Source organism: Triturus cristatus, chromosome 10 (genome assembly GCF_964204655.1).
Source record: "Triturus cristatus chromosome 10, aTriCri1.1, whole genome shotgun sequence".
NCBI classification, from domain to species: domain Eukaryota; kingdom Metazoa; phylum Chordata; class Amphibia; order Caudata; family Salamandridae; genus Triturus; species Triturus cristatus.
Genome location: NC_140593.1, coordinates 746,833,749 through 746,849,164, shown reverse-complemented (window position 1 = coordinate 746,849,164; position 15,416 = coordinate 746,833,749).

Below are 15,416 nucleotides of genomic sequence, written 5' to 3'. Positions count from 1 at the left end.
GCCATATGCCCGAGAGCACGATCTCGCTCATATATAAGAAACTGATAAACGTCCGGGCGGATATGCTTCTGGGGCTGAGGGACCAGTGGACTAGGGATGGCCTCGAGTTGGATGATGAGGACTGGCAGTCAGCTGTTTCTTCTCCTAGGGAGGTTGCGATCCCGTCGCGTCTGAGGCTGGTGCAGCTTAAAATACTGCACCGAGTGTATGTGACGGGGCCAAGGCTGGTCCACATGGGGTTCTCGGAGGACGGCCTGTGCAGGAGGGGGTGTGGTATGGTGGGTACTTTCCTGCACATCATTTGGGAGTGTGGTGTCATTGTGGAATTCTGGAGGAGAGTCCATGCAGTTATGGGGGAGGTGACGGGCATTGCTGTGCAGCCGGAGGCGCGGTGTTGTCTCCTGAATGTCTGGGGGCCCACTGACCTCGATGAGGCGCGGACCCAATGGGTGACTCTGGGTAACATGGTCGCTAAGAGGGATATCGCGCGATTGTGGGGCTCCTCGGGGCCCCCCACACTGACTGCGTGGAAAGAGAACATGGACTGGAGCATGTTTAGGGAGAAGACGGTCTATTGCTCTAGAGGCCGCCCCCGGAAGTGGCACGCCATCTGGGGGCGGTGGAATCAATACAGGGGGGGAATATGTCTTGCCCCTGATCTGGAACCTCCCGAGGAACAGCTTTCCCCCTGACCTTCTTTCCAGCACAGTCTGGTTTATGAACTATTTGGGCCTCTGCTGTCCCCCTTCTTCCTCCTTACACTATCTTGTAACTGGTAGATGAGTGGGGTCCGGCCTCCCCTGGGGGCTCTCACCATGGGTTTTTAGTGTTCTTGCCTTGCTGGGGTTTGCTGTGATTTTTTGTGTTTGCTTAAAATTGAACCTTTGCACTTCTCTTTGTACTGTACTGGGGACGCATCACTGTTTCTAATTATCGATGCTGCCGAACCTCCGGGTTGTCGGCTGAATAGCTGTGTCCTGATTTTTAAATAAAGGTTTTTCAAAAACAAAAAGGAAAAAAGAAAAGGGTCTGAGAAAAGTGACCGATGACAGAATCAAAATTATCAGAGGAATGAGAGCCCCAATGACCCAGAGAGAAGTGAGGATGTTTCTGGGGATGGTGGGTTATTGTCGTCAGTGGATAAGTAATTTCTCGCTGATAGCAAAGCCACTGATTAAGCTGACAAAAAGTGAAGTGAGAGATCCATTGGAATTGGATGGTGAACAAATGGCAGCATTTGAAGAGCTGAAGAGCAGAATGTGTGAAGCCCCTGCTTTGGGAATGCCAGACTATGAGAAAGAGTTCGAGTTGTACTGCAGTGAGAGAAATGGGTGTGCACTTTCAGTGTTAATTCAGAAACATGGAGAACTGAGAAGGCCAATTGCGTACTTCTCATCGACACTTGACCCCGTAGCTGTGGGTTTGCCAGGTTGTCTGAAAGCAGTAGCTGCTACATGCAGAAGCTTGGAACAGAGTGAGGGTATAATAATGGGATATCCTGTAAGGGTATTCGTACCTCATGATGTGGCAATTCTTTTGACAAGAAGCAGAACTCAGTACATGTCACATAATCGGCTGACTAAATATGAGAAAATCATTCTGGGAGCATCAAATGTGACTCTTGAGAGATGTGTGAATGTGAATCCAGCGACACTTTTGCCAGATGCTGAGAATGTGAATGTTGGAGATGATGTTGATCATGATTGTTTGGATGTGCTTGATTATTGCATAAAACCAAGACCAGACATAAGAGATTTACCATTGCCTGAGAGTGATCATGTGTTGTTTGTGGATGGATCATGTCTAAGGACTGATGATGGTGTGCTGAGTGCAGCATATGCAGTGTGCAAGGTTTCAGAAGTTATGGAAGCTTCGCCTTTGAAAGGTGTGAGATCTGCTCAAGTGGCTGAATTGGTGGCATTGACAAAAGCTTGTAAAATTGGGAAGAATCTGAGAGTGACTGTGATGACTGATAGTCAGTACGGATTTGGAGTTGTTCATGACTTTGGTCAGCTTTGGCTACAAAGAGGTTTCTTGACGTCGAGTGGGACTCCAATAAAGAATGCTGAAGTGATTGGAAAATTACTTGAGGCGATACAGCTGCCTAAAGAACTAGCAGTTGTGAAGTGTGCTGCTCATGGACAAGGAGATGATTTTGTTACTCTTGGTAACAGATTTGCCAATGACATAGCGCAATATTGTGCGAAAACAAATCAATCGATTAATAAGGCACGAGAGAGGGAAATGTCTTTTTGTTCTGTGATGTTTACTAATGTCCTAAAAACGTGGGATAAAGTGAAACAGTTGCAGGATGAGGCAGGAGATTAGGAAATGAAAGATTGGATCAAGGCAGGTTGTGCCCCAAGAGAGACAGATCATGTTTGGATCTATAGAGATGGTAGACCAGTCATGCCAAACTCTATGTTGTCGACAATGGCAAGAATGTATCATGGCCAGGGACATCTGGGGAGGGATGCGATGATAAGGTCATTCAAGCAGACCTGGTACAATGCAAAGTTCAGGTTGATTGCAGAAAGCATCTGTCAGAGATGTTTGATTTGCCAACAGTTTAATACTGGGAAAAAGACAGTGGTGAGTCTAGGAACAATAGGCAGAGAAGGAGGTCCTTTTACCAGGATGCAAATAGATTTCATTGAAATGCCCCAAGTGAACAAATTGAGGTATGTTCTAGTGGTAGTCTGTTTGTTCTCGAGATGGGTGGAGGCCTATCCAACTAGGAGAAATGATGGAATAACAGTTGCAAAGTTACTGTTAAGAGAGTTAATTCCTAGGTACGGGTTCCCAGTGACAATTGAGTCTGATAGAGGTGGACACTTCTATAATGAGCTCATGGGTTTAATTTGTGAAGCATTGAGCATACAGCAGAAGCTACATTGTGCATAGAGACCAGAGGCTTCTGGTGTCGTTGAGCAGATGAACGGCACAATAAAAAACCGAATTGGTAAGATGTGTTTAGCCACTGGAATGAAATGGCCTGATGTCTTGCCTCTAGTGCTGATGACCATTAGGTCTACTCCAGATAGAACAACAGGTTTGAGTCCGCACGAAATCTTAATGGGACGTGCGATAAGACATGCTTTTGTGCCTGTCAACAAGTTGATGACAATAACTGATGACATGAGTTTGGATTACTGTAAAGGCCTGGCTGACGCAGTTCATTCTGTGTTTCACCAGGTTGGAGGAGACGCTACCACACTTGAGAAGAAGCAAGCCCATGATCTGAGTCCAGGGGACTGGGTGAGGATTAAGGTACACAGAAGAAGAAATTGTTTGGTTCCAAGGTGGGGAAGGCCAAGACAAGTCATTCTGACTACGACAACTGCAGTGAAGTGTGCCGGTGTGAAAAACTGGGTGCATGCGAGTCATACTCTGAGAGTTCCAAATCCAAAAGAGGGAACTGGTAAAGAGTATTTTGAAGAGTCAGAGTCGAGTGATGATGAAGAAACTGAGCCTGTGAGAAGGAGAAAGAATCCTGAAAGAGCTGAAGGAGAAAGAGAGTCAGGTGATTCTTTCCTTCCAGGAGAGGCTTCAGGAGAAACATTGAGAGTTTCAGGGGAAAGATCGGATTCTGTAAAAGTGCCTAAAGTTCTAACAAACAGTGGAGAAAACAGAAGAGAAAAGAGAAATTCCACAGAGACTACTCTTGAATCAGATGAAGAGGTTGAAATTCCACTTGAGATTATAGCTGAAGAAGCAGGGTCAGAAGAAGATAGAGAGGGACAGATTGCGGAAGACCCCCGAGGAGGTGTAGGGAACATTCCTGATAAGCTAGGTGAAGGGACAAGTAGACAGCAAGAAGATTGCGTGTCGGAGACCCGAGGAGGGAAAGAATTAGGGAAATCTCAATCAGTAGTGGGAAAGACTGTGGAGCAAAAGAAATCTGTTGATAAACAAGAGGCAAATGAAACAGAATCAGATGAGAGTGAAAATGAGAAATCAGAGGGTCGAGTTCTGAGAAAGAGAACTTGGATTGGAGAAAGGAAAAATAAAGAAGTGAGACCGAAGAGAGTTGTAAGAGGAGATCTTTGGCCTAATAACAGGATAAAGAGGCTGAGATACAGACTGACACGAGCAAATTCATCAAAAGCTGAACAGGTGAACGAAGTGTCGAGTCAGAATCAAGCAAAGGGTGAAAAACAGAAGATCACAAAAGAACCAGAGGAAATCAAGAGAATCAGAAAACCTAACCAGAAGTATAGGTCACCGGAATGGACGTATGTGGCACTGTCTGAAGGTGAAGAGACAGAAAGTCAAGGAAATCCAAAGGGGACCGTACGAGAAGTGGTTGAGGAGAAAACTGTTGGAATCCTGAAAGTAATCTTGACTGATATTGGAGAAGAGTCAGATGCACAGGATGTTGTTGATGATTTGATACCATTTGATGTTGCTGAAGAAGAAGTGAAAAGTGATGAGAATCCAAACTGAGTGAACTAAAGGAGTCACTTGGAGAAGTGAAAAGAGAAAATCTGAAATTAGTTGTTTGAAATAATCTAGTGTTCTGAATCTCAGTAGTGGAGTAGAAGAGGCTAAGTCAAAAGACACTGCTAAAGTAGTAAAATGGCTAACACAGAGAATAATCGAAGTAGATGTGCCTTCTTGAAAAGATGGTGTAGAATGTGCTGCTGCTGTACTGGATTATTAATGCTATTATGGGGTGTACTAGCTTTATTAGTTACTTTTAGAGTTACAATAGATCATTTTGGAATACATACTGAGAATGTGACTAATGTAGAGAAAAGTTCACAAAAAGTAGTTCCAACTAGAATTAGTAACATTTACATACATAAAGATAGGTCAATTAATGATTTTTCTAGCAATGTTTTTTCAAAGTTGTTATACGAATACGTAAAGACAATGGAAGTTAGGGATTGCTACGTCTGCATGCAATTACCTGCATCCGTTTCAGAGGGTGTTACTTATCACCATTTACCAGCTACGTATGGAATTTCATGTAGTGTGTTGAGTAGTGTTTTTTATTTGTTAGGGAAAATAGATTATGAGATGTCTAACAAAGATAGTATTTTTGGGCAATTGCCTATGAACCAAAAGCTGAATCCAGCTAAAGAAGCTAACATTTTTGGTGAGATTTTTATTGAGAAAGAAGAATTAACATTAGATTACATTTTTAAGAACAATTTAACTTGCAGTTTGAAAGAAGAGGAGAAAGCTTTCCTAAACATGGTAGAGGAAAGGAGAATGAGCATGCATGAGAAGGCAGGGAAATATAAAGTGAGTGAGACAATTTGGGACATTGAAATGGGAAAGGAGTTGAAGAATGGAGCTAGTCCAACTTTAGCTTTAGATGCACCACAGAAGGGTAAACTATGCATTACCAGAAAGAAGTCTCAATATGATACATATTTTGTTGGGACTAGTGAGTGTCATGATACATACTTCATTGCAACTGGATGGGGTTTTAAAGGTGGAGAAGATCCAATTTTCCCAGGAGTGTATTATGTTTGTGGGAACAAGGCTTATTACAAGTTGCCTGACCATTGGTATGGCACGTGTTATGTGGGCCTGGTCTTTCCAAAGATTTTTCATATAGATAGGATAGAAGATGTAGAACACATTAATTTACTAACACGTTTTAAGAGAGAAACTTGGTCAGAAATAGTTGGTGATATATTTGGAGCTTTAATTCCAGCAGTGGGAATTTCTTTAAATGCATATGGGATTCGGAAACTGTCAACAGTGGTGGATCGCTTATCGACAAGTACCGCTGGAGGGTTTCTTTTGGTGAATACGGAGATGATTGCCGTACGTGCCATGTCTATGCAAAATCGACTTGCCCTTGATATTATATTGGCCAAGGAGGGTGGAGTCTGTGGAATGCTGAAAGTTCAACATTGTTGCACTTACATTCCTGACGAAAGCAAAGACCTAAAGGTCTATATCAAAAATATTACTGATTTGCATGAAGAATTAGTACCACTGGAAGCTGAAAGTGTCTGGACTAAAATAGCTAATAAGATAATTGCTGTTAAGAGTTTTATTGCTAAGATAGGTAGTACCTTTATTGGTAAAATAGTGTTTCCTTTGACATGTGTAATTGTTGCTTTACTGATACTAAGATTGGGGTGTTTGTGTTGTAAAAACAGGGGAGGGAAAAAGAGATTAATTAGAGAAAAGGCAGAAAAGAAACAAAAGAGATCAAGGAGAGATCCACGAGAAATAGAATTAGAAGAGTTGAGGGAGAGTGTTTACTTGGAGACAAAGAGGGATGATGTGAGGGAGTCTGGTGTTTAATGTTGTTTAATGTTGTGTTGAAAAAAGACATTTTCGATTTCTCCTAAAAATTGGGACTTAAATTTGTTTTTTAGGTTGGTTTTTTGGTTTTTGTGGTGATAAGATATCACCAAAGGGGGGATTGCTGGAGCAGAGTTTTCTGTTGAAAATTTATCGAGTTTTAAGCTCCAGTTTCGTTTATATGGTTTAACTAAAATTATTAATTTAAAATCATTAATTCATAGTTTGTTTTGTCGAAGTCGGATTAACCAACACTACTAATGAGAGAAAATTACACGTGGGAATGCATATATGTTGCTTATTAATAATGTGCGGTTTTAATTAAATGAATGTTGCAAAGTGCTGTTTGTTTAAAGCACGAAACGCTTTTGAAATAACGTGTACTAATGCTTTATTGTGTTGCAAGAGGCTAGATAATTACATACACATAAGGGTATTAGTGGGAATTAACACTGTTTTATCATTATGCTGTGGTAACGTTGTTTTGTGTTTCTTTTAATTAAGATGGTCCGTTTTGGCCTAAACCAAGATGGCTGCCTTTTACAGCCTGCGCTCGAGTGAGTGAATTTTGATGGGAGGCCTTGCTGAATATGGTCGAGATTCACCTGACCGCAGCTTTTGTCTGGTTAGAAAATCTTCCGTGAGGATGGCAGCTCTGGGCGTGATTCCAGCTGGCCTTGGACAAGGATAAAGTACAATGAACATTGTCCAGTCTGTGGTGACTCTGCTAAGATATCAAGGAAGAACATTTACGAAAGATACATTTGCAAACTCGAGTTCCTTCTTCCGTCTTTTTATTTTTGTGATTTTTCCTGAGCGGAGGTTTTCTAAATGTAACCGAGGGACTTCCTTTCCTGCTCGCTCTGCTCAGTGGCTCAATGGATATCTAATATTTGTTTGTTACTTTTGTTTGCAACATACACTATAAATATGTTAGACTAGAGAGGGTCCGTGTTCCATTGCGCTCATTACTTCCATTGCGTTCCATTGTGGTTCATCGCGTCTTGGACTTCTTCCTGAACCTATGCTGAGGACGGCATCTCGAGAGACTTTACAGAGAGACCTGTCCTGACCCTTTAGCTAGAATAGGTAACTATGAGAATAATGATTTCGCTAATGATTGATTTCCATTTTGAATTAATTTAGATAAATAAGCATTGATTGAATTAAGTTGTTGGGTGTTTATTTCTTGTCATTTATTGAAGTTGTTTCCAAATGTATTTCTTATGTTTTAAATCATGACTCAGGGCAATATCATTCAGGTTGCATTGACCTCATTGTAGATGCAGATTGGTTCTCCAATGTTCAGTGTGGATAGAGTAATAGTATGAATTTTAGTGTGATGGGCCCTAGTGTATGATGTGTGTATGTGCGTGTGACTGTAGGTTTACTCTGTCCGTGGAAGCAGGGAGAATTTATATGCGCCGATCTGCAGCAGTTTCCTGGTAGCAGTTTGATGGTTTGATTATTGTCTTGATCAGATTAGATTGCTTGTACATTGGCTTTTGATTTATTGATTATTGATTAATGTTGGTATATGTACTAATACTATATGTTGAAGTCGTCGTATTGAGTTTTATGTAGTGCTTCTGGAACTTGGGAGCTGGTGACAGTTCCGTAGTAGGGCAGAGGGAAGAGTGTACTGCTCTCGGGAAAAACGGGATTGTTGGAATTACCTGTACGTATGCAGGAAAAACGTGTGACAATTGAAGTTGCGCGTTACATTGTCTGGGTTCGGAATAAGTGACATCGTCGTGTGTTACTATTAGATATATTTTCGGTATAAAAGGAGTGTGTATGGTAGCGAAGGTTATCTGTGAAACTCTGGTCATAAGTCCCAGGGATCCGTAAGGTTTGCCGTTAAAGCTTATCGCGGGAGGAGTAATAGGTATTCTCTGAGCTTGTTTGAAGGACTGGGCAGAGGTAAGCGCTGCTTGGTTAACGTGTGTTATAATTCTGTAGTGGGACAGACTGTTCGCTGTTCTTGAGAAAGGCAGGATTCTGTGTGCATGTGCTACAATTTCTGGTGTGAAAGTGCGTGAATGTATGAGCATTTAATTGATTATAAGACTCTTTGGAGCAGTCCTAGAGGAAACAGTTAATAGATGCATGTTAGAAGGGCAGAGTAGAGGGATGTGCTACTGTGTCAACGAAAGTATTAATTCTGTAGTGGAGCAGAGGTAAGCGCTGTTCTAGAGAGAAGTGGGATTCTTGTGAAAAAGATTTTCTTTTACTATTCTGTGGTTAGCGATACAGACAATGGAGATGTTTATATGTTGTAACTAATAGATTTTGTGGAATTTGAAACGAAGTCTACTGAAAAGGCTTTGTAAAGGAGGGGTAGACGAGTGATAGGAGACAGAGCAGAAACGATTGCAGTGACTGCTGACGTCATACAGACCGCGCTCTGATTGGGTAGTGAATCGGAACAGTGCTCGCGCTGGGATTGGTGCGTTAGTGTGAGCCGCGCAGGGATTGGAAGGAGTACAGAGTGACGTAGACGCTCCAGGATTGGTGCGTTGGTGTGAGTCGTGTTGTTATTGGACAAAAGATTGTAATTGTACGGAAGGGATTAAAATGTATTACCAACCGGAGGAAAAGAAGAAAAAATCCTTGTTCGGTAAAATAAAGAAGTGGTTCGACAAGGATAAGAGCATAATAACCAGAGAGGGTGAATTGCTACCTCCGACGAAAACTCCTGCATCCTTCATGGTTGCGAAATATGGGTATCATACCTGTATATGGTTGGACAACTGGGTTAGGTATACTAAGGAAGATGGTGTTTTAGCGTTCCCGGAACATGGTTCATTTAATTTGGCCGTGTTGAGAAATTTACGGGAGAAAATGATGTGTCTAGAGCCTAGACCAAGGCCGACACAGTTCGAGGCATTGGTGGAATGGGGAGATGAGGTGCATGAGCGAGAAAAGCAGAGGAGTGGAAATAATTATAGATACTTTTTTGGGAGAAAATATGATCGTGAAACTCATCATGATCGAATGAGGAGATGGCGAGATGCTAGTATGTCAGAGGGATTATATCCTATGAGGACAGTTGAAGAAGTGGAAGGAAGGAAAGGTGCAGAGAAGGTGCCTGATGCAGAAGTGAGAAGGTATGGAGCTAATGATTACGAGGATGAGGTCTTGGATGACATGATTTACAAGAGACCACCTCCGTATAGACCAGAACCAGAAGAAAGTATGTCAGCTGCTACTCCTGTAAGAGATACTTTGCGGATTATTAAAACTGAAGTTGTGACACCTGATTTGAAAAATGGTAGCTCTTTCGTGGAAAGGGAAAGAGAGAGAGAGCGAGAGAGAGAGCATCGAGTTAGTGACGAGAAAACAAGAGAATTAGCCAGAACCACAACTGAGCTGACTGAGAAAATTAGAGAGCTAACGAAAAATCTTGAAGCAGTTACAGTGCCTGTAACTATAGGTCCGGTTGTGCCTATTTTTGATAAACAAAGAATGGGTGAAAATGGTTTGACAGTTCCTTATGTTGGAAATGGTTTGGTTGGCACGTGCTCTTTGGAGGAATCAGGAATGAGAACAGGAGGAAATAATTTGAGTCAATTAAGACATGACACTTGTGTTGGAGGATTAGATGTACAGCCTAATTTAGGATTGAATACTGGTTGTTTGGGAGGAACAATTCTGGAACCACAGAGGGTGACAGAACAAGTGGGTGTAGTGAAAAGGTCTACTGAAATAACAGCTGAGGATTTGAATGATTGGTTGAAGGTTCTTCAAAAGAAGGATAAAGATTCACAAGCAATTGATGTAGCCAGGTGGCGCATGGAAATAGAGGAGCTTATTGCAGGGACAATTCCTACAGATATACTCAAAAATCATCATGATGGGGAGTTGTTATTGTTATAAAAACATCACCTGGAGGGCTAAGAGTACACATGACAGGTTAAGAGCAATAGCGAATGAACAAGGAGTTGACATGGATAAAGTGAAGGTGTTACAGAGGTCCTACAGGATGGATTTTACAGACAAAGATATTGAGAATCTAAATGGTGCTGGTAGAACAGGGCAGATTAAGGAAATGATTGCTTTATTGCGAAAATGGGGTGATGTAGAAAAGTGGAAGGATAGGTGGTACAAGAAAAGGGAAGATTCAGTGGACAGGACTTATTCAGCTTTCCCTGTGAGAGAAAAAGAGAAAACAGTGGATGCTTATCCTATGTGAGAGATTCCTGGAGGTGGATATGTACATGTCCCATGGACTAGACAAGATATTTTATCATTTACGAATGATTTCCCTCGACTAAGAGAAAAGCCCGTCGAGTGGTATAGGCAGGTAGACAGGTTTGTGAAATTGTCAAAAGTGCTGTGGATTGACCTGAATAGTCTGTTTGATATAATTGTTCCAGTAGATTTGTGGGCTGAGTGTAAAATAGTTATAGGTTGGCCTGCAAAGGAGTATCCTAGAGATCAGAAAACAGGAGCACCAGATCCAGAGGTTATGAGAAAGTATGATCAGTTTATTGTGTTCCTGAAAAATAAAGTACCCCCAAAAGAGACAGACTGGGTTAAGATAGATCGAACACATCAAGAAGCGAAAGAATCAGTTCATGCTTTTTACGAAAGGCTGATACTGGCTTTTAAACAGTTCAGTGGAGATGAACACCTGGGTGACAAGGATTTGAGTCATTTTGTATACAGATTTGTATATGGCCTGAGACCTGAGATAAGTGAAAAGATACGTGAGCATACAGTGGATTGGCAGAGTAAAAAGATTGATGAAATCCTGAGACATGCAAAATACTTCAGTGATGAAATTGAAGCAAAACAGAGAAAGTTGAAAGAAAAGGCAATGTGGGCCCAGGTGAAGGTTGCTGAAAGACAAGACGCACAGTTGATGGAGCAGGCAAATAATGCAAATAATCCAGGAAATAGACCCAGATATGCAGGAAAAGGAAAGGGGAATTTAGAGGAGGCCAAGAAAAAGTTCCCTTGTCACAACTGTGGACAATTGGGGCATTGGAGATCCGAGTGTACCAATCCACCATTAGTGAGTAATGAAAATAAATCATTAAATCAACAGGTGCAGAACGAGGGGTGTAATCAACAGCAGCAACAACAGAAGGTTGTCAGACAGCAGAGCCAAGAGCCAAAACCGCCCTTGCCGCAGAATAGAGGGTCCCAAAAGTATAATCACGACTCAGGATTCTACAATGATGAACAGGTAAACAAACTGAGACGTTCAAATCTGGTACAACAGTACTGGTTAAAGAATGAGGAGAGTGAGTCTGAAGGGGACTATTGACGGTGCCGAAGAGAGGAGGAAGAGTGCATACTTGGTGCAACTCTAGAAATAGACCAGGCAGGACCATTTGTAGATGGGAAAATAAATGGGGAGAGTGTTACTTTTTTGGTAGACACAGGAGTGACGAGATCAACTGTCAGGTCAGCAAATATTAGAAATATTCCTCTCTCGGACGAAGCAATCCAAGTAGTTGGTGTAGCTAATACACAGATTAAGACTCGTCTTACTGAACCAGATAGGGTGAGTATAGGGAAATTTTCAGACATGCCCAGATTTGTTGTCTGTGACACTAGTCCAGTGAATTTGCTGGGTAGGGACCTATTGTGCAAGATGAATTGTACCATTTTCTGTACTCCTGATGGAATAGCTTTTGAGACACCGGAAGAGGATGTTTTGTATCGGATGACTCTGGATAATAGAGAGAGTGAGATTGTTGGTACATATGCTGTGTTTAATCCAGATGATTTACCTCAGGAGTTGAGACACACAGTGAAAACAGCAGTTTGGGATTTTACTTGTGAAGATGTGGGATTGATGAATAATGTAGATCCAGTAAAGATTTCAGTGAAAGAGGGTATTGTTTATCCTAATATTCCTCAGTACAGATTGACACCAGAAATAATTGAGGGAATAACACCTATAATTGACAAGATGATTCAACAGGGTGTTTTGAGAGAAATACTGAGTAGCCCGTGTAATTCACCGATAATGGGGCTGAAGAAACCTAATGGGAAGTTCAGGATTGTACAGGATTTGAGAAAAGTTAACAAAATTGTGGTGGCATGTTGTCCCATTGTGCCAAATCCTTCAGTGATTTTGTATCAGATTCCTCACGATGCTGAGTGGTATACAGTGATTGATTTGTGTCATGCTTTCTTTTCAATTCCATTGCATCATGACAGCCAGCCGATTTTTGCATTCCGGTTTGGCCAGCGTATTTTAGCATGGTGTCGTATCCCACAGGGGTATACAGAGAGTCCTTCGATATTCAATCAGTTATTGAAAAAATCATTGGAGAGTTTGATCATGCCTGAAAGTTCAGTACTAGTGCAGTATATTGATGATTTACTTGTGGCATCGAAGACACGTGAAGCTTGTGAAGTAGATACCATAGCTTTACTGAATCATCTGGCAGATGGAGGGTTAAAGGTATCTCCAGCTAAATTGCAGTTTTGCAAGAAAGAGGTGCATTATCTTGGACACAATATTGAAAAGGGTCTGAGAAAAGTGACCGATGACAGAATCAAAATTATTAGAGGAATGAGAGCCCCAATGACCCAGAGAAAAGTGAGGATGTTTCTGGGGATGGTGGGTTATTGTCGTCAGTGGATAAGTAATTTCTCGCTGATAGCAAAGCCACTGATTAAGCTGACAAAAAGTGAAGTGAGAGATCCATTGGAATTGGATGGTGAACAAATGGCAGCATTTGAAGAGCTGAAGAGCAGAATGTGTGAAGCCCCTGCTTTGGGAATGCCAGACTATGAGAAAGAGTTCGAGTTGTACTGCAGTGAGAGAAATGGGTGTGCACTTTCAGTGTTAATTCAGAAACATGGAGAACTGAGAAGGCCGATTGCGTACTTCTCATCGACACTTGACCCCGTAGCTGTGGGTTTGCCAGGTTGTCTGAAAGCAGTAGCTGCTACATGCAGAAGCTTGGAACAGAGTGAGGGTATAATAATGGGATATCCTGTAAGGGTATTCGTACCTCATGATGTGGCAATTCTTTTGACAAGAAGCAGAACTCAGTACATGTCACATAATCGGCTGACTAAATATGAGAAAATCATTCTGGGAGCATCAAATGTGACTCTTGAGAGATGTGTGAATGTGAATCCAGCGACACTTTTGCCAGATGCTGAGAATGTGAATGTTGGAGATGATGTTGATCATGATTGTTTGGATGTGCTTGATTATTGCACAAAACCAAGACCAGACATAAGAGATTTACCATTGCCTGAGAGTGATCATGTGTTGTTTGTTGATGGATCATGTCTGAGGACTGATGATGGTGTGCTGAGTGCAGCATATGCAGTGTGCAAGGTTTCAGAAGTTATGGAAGCTTCGCCTTTGAAAGGTGTGAGATCTGCTCAAGTGGCTGAATTGGTGGCATTGACAAAAGCTTGTAAAATTGGGAAGAATCTGAGAGTGTTTGTGATGACTGATAGTCAGTACGGATTTGGAGTTGTTCATGACTTTGGTCAGCTTTGGCTACAAAGAGGTTACTTGACGTCGAGTGGGACTCCAATAAAGAATGCTGAAGTGATTGGAAAATTACTTGAGGCGATACAGCTGCCTAAAGAACTAGCAGTTGTGAAGTGTGCTGCTCATGGACAAGGAGATGATTTTGTTACTCTTGGTAACAGATTTGCCAATGACATAGCGCAATATTGTGCGAAAACAAATCAATCGATTAATAAGGCACGAGAGAGGGAAATGTCTTTTTGTTCTGTGATGTTTACTAATGTCCTAGAAACGTGGGATGAAGTGAAACAGTTGCAGGATGAGGCAGGAGATGAGGAAATGAAAGATTGGATCAAGGCAGGTTGTGCCCCAAGAGAGACAGATCATGTTTGGATCTATAGAGATGGTAGACCAGTCATGCCAAACTCTATGTTGTCGACAATGGCAAGAATGTATCATGGCCAGGGACATCTGGGGAGGGATGCGATGATAAGGTCATTCAAGCAGACCTGGTACAATGCAAAGTTCAGGTTGATTGCAGAAAGCATCTGTCAGAGATGTTTGATTTGCCAACAGTTTAATACTGGGAAAAAGACAGTGGTGAGTCTAGGAACAATAGGCAGAGAAGGAGGTCCTTTTACCAGGATGCAAATAGATTTCATTGAAATGCCCCAAGTGAACAAATTGAGGTATGTTCTAGTGGTAGTCTGTTTGTTCTCGAGATGGGTGGAGGCCTATCCAACTAGGAGAAATGATGGAATAACAGTTGCAAAGTTACTGTTAAGAGAGTTAATTCCTAGGTACGGGTTCCCAGTGACAATTGAGTCTGATAGAGGTGGACACTTCTATAATGAGCTCATGGGTTTAATTTGTGAAGCATTGAGCATACAGCAGAAGCTACATTGTGCATACAGACCAGAGGCTTCTGGTGTCGTTGAGCAGATGAACGGCACAATAAAAAAACGAATTGGTAAGATGTGTTTAGCCACTGGAATGAAATGGCCTGATGTCTTGCCTCTAGTGCTGATGACCATTAGGTCTACTCCAGATAGAACAACAGGTTTGAGTCGCACGAAATCTTAATGGGACGTGCGATGAGACATGCTTTTGTGCCTGTCAACAAGTTGATGACAATAACTGATGACATGATTTTGGATTACTGTAAAGGCCTGGCTGACGCAGTTCATTCTGTGTTTCACCAGGTTGGAGGAGACGCTACCACACTTGAGAAGAAGCAAGCCCATGATCTGAGTCCAGGGGACTGGGTGAGGATTAAGGTACACAGAAGAAGATATTGTTTGGTTCCAAGGTGGGGAAGGCCAAGACAAGTCATTCTGACTACGACAACTGCAGTGAAGTGTGCCGGTGTGAAAAACTGGGTGCATGCGAGTCATACTCTGAGAGTTCCAAATCCAAAAGAGGGAACTGGTAAAGAGTATTTTGAAGAGTCAGAGTCGAGTGATGATGAAGAAACTGAGCCTGTGAGAAGGAGAAAGAATCCTGAAAGAGCTGAAGGAGAAAGAGAGTCAGGTGATTCTTTCCTTCCAGGAGAGGCTTCAGGAGAAACATTGAGAGTTTCAGGGGAAAGATCGGATTCTGTAAAAGTGCCTAAAGTTCTAACAAACAGTGGAGAAAACAGAAGAAAAAAGAGAAATTCCACAGAGACTACTCTTGAATCAGATGAAGAGGT